The following is an 8839-nucleotide window of genomic DNA, read 5'->3' as shown; positions in this document are numbered from 1 at the left end:
TAATATTAATTTGGCAAGTGAAAGATTGATTTCAAACTAAACACTGTATTTTTTCCTTTTGATACTTCTACAAATTTCTGTTCCACTCCAGGTCATGCCCATCTCTTCAAGACTCTTCTAATAGCGCTGCAGTTACAGCATGCAGTGCTCCCCGGCACCACGCATAAATCCGTTCTATTAGACACTTATATACCTAGGCAAATTGGATTACTACATTGAGCAGTTTACTCAACGCATTTATCAAAATAACATCAATGCACATGAAATTTATCTCAACTAATTTTCTAATTCCATGTTATTTCAGTGTACTGTTCAATATTTAATTGTGGAGCAAGGAGTGGAATTTTTTTCAGTGTTGCCTAAACCTATGTGCAGAGTTAATTTAATCAGCATCCTCCATATTAAAACACTATGCCAAGTATCTTTTACAGTCTTTATTATCGTCCCTTTTTTTTTTTCTATTTATATTGCTATCCTGAATTGCTCACAGTTCTGTTTTAACCTGAAAGCTGACTCCAAAAAAAACCCTGGTACTTTGGAAACCATATTAATTTTGTTTCATCTTGGTACCTTCCAGAACTAAATCTGCTTCATTTATAAGCTATTATTTCTTAACTTTGTACAACAGCCTGAAATGCAACAACTGTTGGGTTTTTTTGTTTTGTTGTTTGTTTTTTGTTTGGGTTTTTTTTTGTTTGGTTGTTTTTTTTTTCCTCCTGGCTTTAACAGTACCAATATCAAAGTATTATGGTCTTGGAACACAGTTACCATTTCTTCTGCTAATGCACTAGCTAGCATGCAAGCTATATTGTGCCAATGCTGTACATATTGAATGTAGAGCAGCAAATGCAATAAAGCAAGAGCAAAAGTAATAAAGCCTTTTTTGCTATTAAAATAATTTACCGATGACATAATGCACTAAGCACGTATATAGACTTCTAAGTTAAGAGGATGCAATTTTGCATATTCATCTGCAACTAAAGTTGGATAAGATCTTCAGATGTGAGCTGGCAGATGCCATCTGCCTGGATTTATCCAAACCACATTTGTTTTGGATAGTTTTGGATGGAACCATAATTCGCACAGATACCCTCTGCTTTCAAAACACCTTAACCTTGCTTCCAAATCTATATATTGTTTCAGCATCACCTTGGGACTCATCTTTGTTTAATTATCTGTTTCTTCACTGACACCAGAACAACAACGAAAGCTTCAAGCCACAAGCCAGCGCTTACCACCAGTGACGTTTTTTTTTTTACAAAGCACAAAGTTATGCCCTAATTGGGGAGTTTCTTCTTCCAAACTAGTCAGGAGTGGTTTAGCCAGAAAGGAAAAGCCCATCGACTGAATTCAGACATGAAAATTTTACACTTGAAAGCGTATTTTTTTCTTTGCAAATGAATTTAATTTTGGGGGTGGTGGAGTAGGAGTCCTGCCCTTGTGATGAAATTAGAGCCTTTTCAAACACTCTGAAGGTACAACCATGACAGGTATCAGATTCTGGACACCGTTGCTTTGAAAGATTTTTTGATGGTTTTTTTGGTTTTGTTTTTGTTTTTTAAACATGCACATTTCAATTCATTTTAATAGTTATTTCATCAAATAATTTCCTTCTCTCAAAAAAAAATCTAGATAGAAACACATGAAGTACATGGAGCTCAGTAAAATGGTGACAGAGCATCTAGCTCAAAACAAGCATTACCTGCATTTTACCAGCACTGGACATCAAGCAAGGTACTCATTTTACGGTAGTCTTTAAATGACAGCTGGGGAACATTCCTGCCCTAGGGGGAAACCAAAACACTTCAACAAAATGGGTGTTAAAAGAAATAACCATCCTCGGGATTATCGGTGGTCTAGGGCAAAGGTGCACAACACACGTTTTGGAAACCGAGCAAATGTCCATCATGCATGGGCGTCATAAATGCCCTACACCCGAAACCTGCAGGCCAGGATTGCAGAAGCGTATTACCCAACTTCAGCTGCTCTTCAGAGCCCCTTTGTGTTTTCTTAGGATGAAAACGTTGTGGAGTCATGGTATAAAAACCCTCAAGGCAACTAACAACAACCTGAGCTGCAAACACTTTTTGAAATCTGAAGCTGGACCTTCTAAGCTTAGCAAAAGCATTCATATACAAGTTATAAAAATAGAAGCGTCTTAATAGGGCTAATTAAATAATCTGACCTGTTCAAGCTGGTTGATAGTATTCATATAGGCTGATACTCTGTCCTGAACAGCCCTCTTAAGCAATCAAAAAAAGGGAGCGGATCGTAGCCAAGTGCTAGCGTGCGCTCCTGTCCCCTTGCTGAGCTTAAGGAATATCTATCTATAGACGCAGCTGTGGAAGGTTTAATTGTTCAAAACCAAGGGACTGCGTGATGTTCTTTAATCATTAACTGGGGAACATCGTTTACAAAAGGATGAAATTATGCACATATTATGCATAATTTAACTTTTTAACTTATGCAAAATATTTTTAAAATTATTTAGATCAGAAATGCACATCTGATTTATGTAATACTGATGTCCTCCAGTGGTCTTAGCCCCTGATAAATGCCTACTAGGCAACTGGCTTTCTACATGAAAACAGATGTTTTCTGGGGGTGTGGGGATTGGTTTTGTTTAGTTTAGGGGTTTTTCTTGTCTTTTTTTTTGTTTTAATTAAGAGGCATAAATAATTTCACTCCAAATCTTTCAGTTTTCATTGGATGCAAAAGTGAATTGGTTGATGATTTTAAGTTAGTGCCTATCCTACATCAACACACATTTAAGGCAGGTGCTGGTGCGGTAAAAAAAGCTCCCCACAAACTTTCCTTTCCCATCTCTCCTCCCAATAATGCTTTCCAGGATTTTAAGTTCAAGTCTTGCTCTTATTGCGAGAATTGCACTGGGGTAATGGCATCAGTTTTCACCACTGTTAAGATCCTATTCAAAATGTGGGACTTTTTAATTCTGAGATGCACGCGAGCAGCTGTAGTTACGTACTCAGTTATGGACTAGAAGCAGAAATCTTTCAGGTTGAGTAACGCACCACACGCCACGTCAAATCTACGCCTTAGTCCAGCTCCGAGCCTGCTATAGTAACATCGTTTCCCAAATTACTAGAACAAAACAGAGAGTAAGAGAGAGCGTCCTGACGTTACACATCATCTTAGGCTATCGCTCTGTATGTGTAAAGTGGAGTTAATTTGGCTTCCTTAAACTGAAGTGTTGTTTTACCATGGATTCAGTGGTAGAGTAAATAAATAATTTTTTTTTTAAAAAGGTAAACCCTCCTGCCCAGGAATGTTGATGTTCTGACAAAGCAGAGGATTTAAGAAGTCCCATTATAACTCTTACTCCAGAAATACATGCAAAACCCAAGCCTGTAAAAACCCTACGCACCTTTTGATTGCGTGTATTATATGCTCATCCCCTATTTAAACTACATCAATCACAACCAAAAGTTATTTGCATTGCACTCCTCTAATAGGAAATAAACTAGAAACTCAGTCTATTTTCATTTTCTACACAGTTTGAACAAGGAAGCAAGGATGTGGACAACTACAGAATCTGGGGGTTTTGTTTGTTTACCTGGTTTTAACAATCTTCACAAGATGTTGAAGACTCTTCCTTCTGAAGCCTGACGGAATTCTTTACTGCCCATAAGGAACGTGAGCTCATTAACAGATAGAAAGCCATATACGGGGAAAGTGCTAACCCAGCGAGTAAACATAGTTTTAGGGCATCAACTGGCAATGCAGAACCTCTGTGCCTCATGTCTTTAAAGCAATTGTTTTACTCTAAGAACTCTTTAATGGCATGTTACCTACTTCATCCACTAAAAACGTTTTCATTTCTCCCCGATACGAAAATGACATACAGCATACTAAAATAAAAATTAAGAAAAAACCTCACAGTATTCCCAGATCCTGGAAACTGTTTTGGTCGCTGAAATTCGGCACTTAGCAGCCATATGAAGTGAAAAGTCAGGTACAGAATACCGCTGGGGGAGCTAAATTGCTGACCTCATGGAATTTCCTTCGATAGATGAGAAAAGGCAGCAGTGGCAGCGACGGAACTGCCCGCAGGACATAAGCAGCTCAACCACGGCTGTCTCAGACAGGCCCCTCGGCTCTCCCAGTTACGCATCTTCCCGCTTTTGACTCCTGAAAAATTTTTGGCAGTACCTTGAAGGGTCAAGAAGGTTGAGCACTAGCAGGACCATAACTACCTCTAAGCTCTTCTTTCTATTCTTTTTCTTTTTTTCTTTTTTTTAAATAAAGCTCACTGAGAGAGTTTGTTCAGTAAACATGACTGATTTGCATGTAAAAACCTCTTCACGGCTAATTGTACTTGTTGGTACACAGTGGAATAGTGCTAAACTCTCCTTAAAGAGTTTGCAATTAAATCCAAGGTAGGCACATCACAAAATATTTACTCTGGAAATCTCCACTATTTACCTGAGCTTAAAAATAAGAGGGAAAGAAAAAAATAAATCCTATATTCCCAAGAAGCTGCTACTTTCCTCTGGCCTCTATTTATATAGACAAAGTCCAAATAAACAAGGTCAATTAAAGAGAATTTTGGGGGAGAAATGCAACACCACAAAATAACATTTTACTACTGAAAACTGACTTATACTGAAAATCAGAATAACTACTTGGTTATCGTGGCTTATCCGTGTCAGTAAGTGCCCAGGTCTTTTTTATTATCTGCTGGCCTGGGGACCCAACGGCTGACAGGGCTGCAGTGATCAGTGCTTTCCTTGGGTGCCGACAGAGGCATTAAGAGGAGCCAAATGCACCCAAACAACAGTAAAGGGGACTAGTTTTGTCCAAAAAAATTTGTCCCAAATTTTTGGTGTTGTCCAAAAAATGTTGTCCAAAACCTTGAAATCTATTACTGTCCTATGCTACGCTTAAAAAAAAACAAAACCAAAAACCAAACCAAAACAAACCCCCAAAAACCCAAAAAACCAACATCCAAAGAACAAATGACATAGCTTTCAAGCACAGATGATTTGACATAATGCCCAGTTTTACCTGTAAAATAAACTTTAACGATTTGGTCTGTTTGAATTCATACCCAATGCTAGCGATCATGAGCACGTTTTAATTAAGGCCTCCCCCCTCCAATATTTTTCAATACATATTCTGCACAGAAGTAAATGGAAGTTTGTGCAGCACGGTTCATCAACATCTTCCCATTTTCCCTGTGTTATCAACTGACTTTTTTTTAATATTTGTATCATTTTAGTCATTAAATAATAAAAGTGCAAAAAGTGGTTTGTCAATTTAATTTTTAAGGTATTAGAGATGGGAAGGGAAGGAGAGACATTACACTAGGATGGTAATTTGGGGGAAAAAAGTGTGCTACAATATGCTGCAGGTAGATTCCTTGTTTTATAGATAGGAAAAAAAAAAAAAGCCTCACACTTTCACAAACCCAGCTGTATTGACAAAGGAACCTATGGAGCTGCTCGTGCAAGAAATGCATCTTGTTCCCAAAGCAACCGCATCATGTTGGGAAGGGAGGGGAAGGGAGTTTCTCTCTTTGATATTGATTTGAAGGTGATATTCTGCATCCCATGAAGCAGCACCCTGCTGATTCGTTAAGTATAGGCTTGATCGTCTTAATGTCCACTTTAAACTCGATACTAGTGTTGCTGCAAAACTAGAGGGCAAGGAACCCAGCATATAGTTCCAGAGACTTCCAAAAAAACCCAAACAAATCAAAAAACAACCAACCCTGCAAAATCCTCAAAAAGCACCTATCAAAGTGATTTCAATCCAGTGATCCGGTACAAAGTCAAAGGATGTAAGCTCTTCTAATCCCACGCTTTCAGCTCCCACGGGCTCCGGCCACCGTTGCCAGGGCCCGGCTGACACCTCCTCCAAAGGACAAGAGCCCCGCAGCTCAGCGGTGCCTCCCCACACAGCTCTTCAGCCATTTGCGACCTGACAGCTGTTGGCTTTGGGTTTACACGCTGCAAAAAACAACTCGGGAGGCGAACAGCATGAACGACACCCCGTTCCGGTCCAGGAAGTTTTATTACAATGAGTTTAGCTCTGGGCAAGCTGCCGTAATCAGCACATTTTTGACAGGTATTTTATTTTTCCTCTACAGAATACCTAACACTACTGAAAGCACTCACTGCCACGTTAAATACTGCTGTTTTGTTAAAAATAATAAAAAAAAAATTACCTATTGTTGTTCTCCTCCTGCTAATAAAGACTAACTTTATCCTTCAGTATAATCCCTCCAAATCAATTAAAACGCATTCAGCGGGTTGAAAGGATACTAGTGAAGTATTAACAGAAGCCTGGTTTGGATTATGCAAAACTTCTGCAGCAATCGGCTGATGCAAAGATTTCAGTGGCAAAATACTTTCAAGAGAAGCAAAATAAATCTACCTCTTAAAAATATTTCTTATTCTGTTTTGCTCACTAGTTCTAGAAAGATATTAGGTCAAATCCACATGACACTGACCTCTTTCTAAGGTCTGTGAGTCAATCTGAGCAAAGTGCATGGTCTCTTGGAGTCATTCAAATAAATCTCTACAGCGCTGCCATAAACTGGTGCTTAAAGACAATAAACACAGAAATGTCCACGTACAGAAGCAGCTCGCGTCTGCATATGCGCAGGTCCATCACTATCAACTGATGAACGCGCCTAGGATGTGCTCGAACCTTCACTGGACTGAAGCAGCGTTCCTGAAGATAGGGAAATAACCATGTCAGGCGTCAACGGGTGTTGGAGACCTGCCAAGGCATTTGTTCGCCTGTCATACAACCTGCTAAAATGCCGGGATGGAGGGGGAAAAGATTTTTTTCCCCTGCCCAGAAGAAGCTCCACCAAGTGCTGTTACCTGTGCTAGGTCTGGTCAATGGACAGCCATACTTACTGCTTCCTTTGCAAAGAAAAAATCAGGATGAACTTTCATCTGACGAACGAGCCAGGGATCGCATTTTCACTACTTCTGCATTTGTAGGAAGCTGCCTCTGACATCCCACCCTGGGGCTTGATCAGACAAGGAAAGAAAAAAAGTGGAGGATTTTAAAGACACTGGCAAGCATCCAGTCTTTCAAAAACGTCATCGCTAATCTTCACATCATCCAGCCCACGCAGTAATCAAGACAGAAGAACTGTGCAAGTGCAAATTAGTGTCACTTATGTCCTGAAAACAAACAGGAGTAAGAAAGAGGATACGGAATACGTATGCCCACAAGCAACATCACATTTATTCTCCGGGATCAGATGAGGAATTACTGAAGTTTGCTTCACCTCACACACAAAAAAAAAAAATAAAAGCCAAACGTGAAGATAGCTCCATGACATCTACCATTTGCCTGAGCAGGTTAGTGCTATATTAAAAGGACCACAGGTTCAACGGCAGTGGGAACAGGAAGGCAAGGAGTGGCCCTCGGTTCCTCCAAGGATTTTTAGACACTGCCGAGATAGAAGACCCGATGCCTACAAGACTTAATTTTTTTTCCTTTTTTTTTTAGTCTGTTCACAGAAAAATTAAGAGGAGCACCAAGGTTATTTTAGGGCATTACACATCCAAATGACCTTAATACGTATAAGCAGTATAAATTTATGGCATGTCACCCATTCCAGGCACATGACAGACATCTAAAGAGCAGCCCCATCATCAGTCCCAAGACATCACATGGCAACCTGAGGCATCTCTCCCTTTCCAAAGAGGACAGCGGTGCTGTGAGCCCGCAGACGAGCGACCTCAGCACAGGACTCAGAGAGCACATGAAAAGCTTCCAGCATTCCCCTGAACTCCTGAAGCACAAGAGGGAGGTGGCCGATTGATACGCGGGCACTAGGAAGTTCTCCAAGACCTTTAAACTCTTATTCTCCTGGGAGCTAACGCAGATTTGACTATTTCTCTAATGGTAAAAGAATCATACGCTACTTAATACCTGTGGTACGTTATATGCTGATGTTGCAGGTTCCTTGAACGCTGCAAAGTGCTGGGGGGTTTGTTGTTAAATTGACAGTTTTGCAGGAGTAATCATTGTACCTGCCTGGGGAAAAACCATGCCCGATACAGTGAAAGGCAACAATGATAATTGCAGGTGTTTCATATTAGAATAAAACTAGCAGGAAATTAAAAGAAAAAAAGAAAAAAAAACCACTCCTACCCACCGTAGTGACCAACTTCCATATTCCACCTTGATTTTAAAAGCCTGGAAGTTTCTGTGTCCAGAAAAATCTTTTTAAAAAATATGCTTTATAAGGCCTTTTTGTAATATTCTTTCTTGCCTAATGATTTTTAAAAGTTCTTGTAATCAGCTTGAAAGAGACCTTAGAACTTGACAGTAATTCTTCGCTCAACTATAGCAGCAATAGAAGGAATTGGCACGATATGCCAGAGGAACACAAAATGTACTAACCAGGTATGAAAACAACTATGAAATACTGAAATCCATGCAAGTATATGTCAGATTGTCTGTTTAACACTACAAAATCTGTGATATTTACTTTTCCATTCAAGAACGCTCTTCAGTTGACACATACCCTCTACTCTCAAAAGCATGTATTATGCACAGCCATAGTGCAAATGAGAAAATGAGGGCTCTAAATCCATCTATTCTCCATTTTCTTCAAAAGTATAATGTATAATAGTAATTTATTTTTCCCTTGAAATTAAATTTCATCAGTCATTGTCCTTTAAAATAAAGATACAAACATATGGTCAGATATTTTTCTGTATACAGCATCATCATTCTTACGGTAAAATTAATAGCTCTTCCAAGCACTTTTTGCTAAGTAGCCAAAATCCAAAAGTAAAGACTGAGCAAATTACAATACTAATACTAATTTATTAAGCCACTTTCAAAT

At 39.3% G+C, this 8839-nt stretch overlaps 1 protein-coding gene across 3 annotated transcripts in view; it reads right to left on the bottom strand.

The window, feature by feature from the left end:
- MACROD2 (mono-ADP ribosylhydrolase 2) overlaps positions 1-8839 on the bottom strand; it is an 893688-nt gene that overhangs the window by 790017 nt on the left and 94832 nt on the right. The window lies entirely within an intron of this gene.

The sequence above is a fragment of the Nipponia nippon genome, unplaced genomic scaffold (assembly GCF_047370975.1).
Source record: "Nipponia nippon isolate SJK-2023a ecotype South Korea unplaced genomic scaffold, ASM4737097v1 scaffold_4, whole genome shotgun sequence".
Classification (NCBI taxonomy): Eukaryota; Metazoa; Chordata; class Aves; order Pelecaniformes; family Threskiornithidae; genus Nipponia; species Nipponia nippon.
The sequence above is the reverse complement of the archived record's forward strand: the minus strand, read 5'-3'. Positions and strand labels throughout refer to the sequence as shown.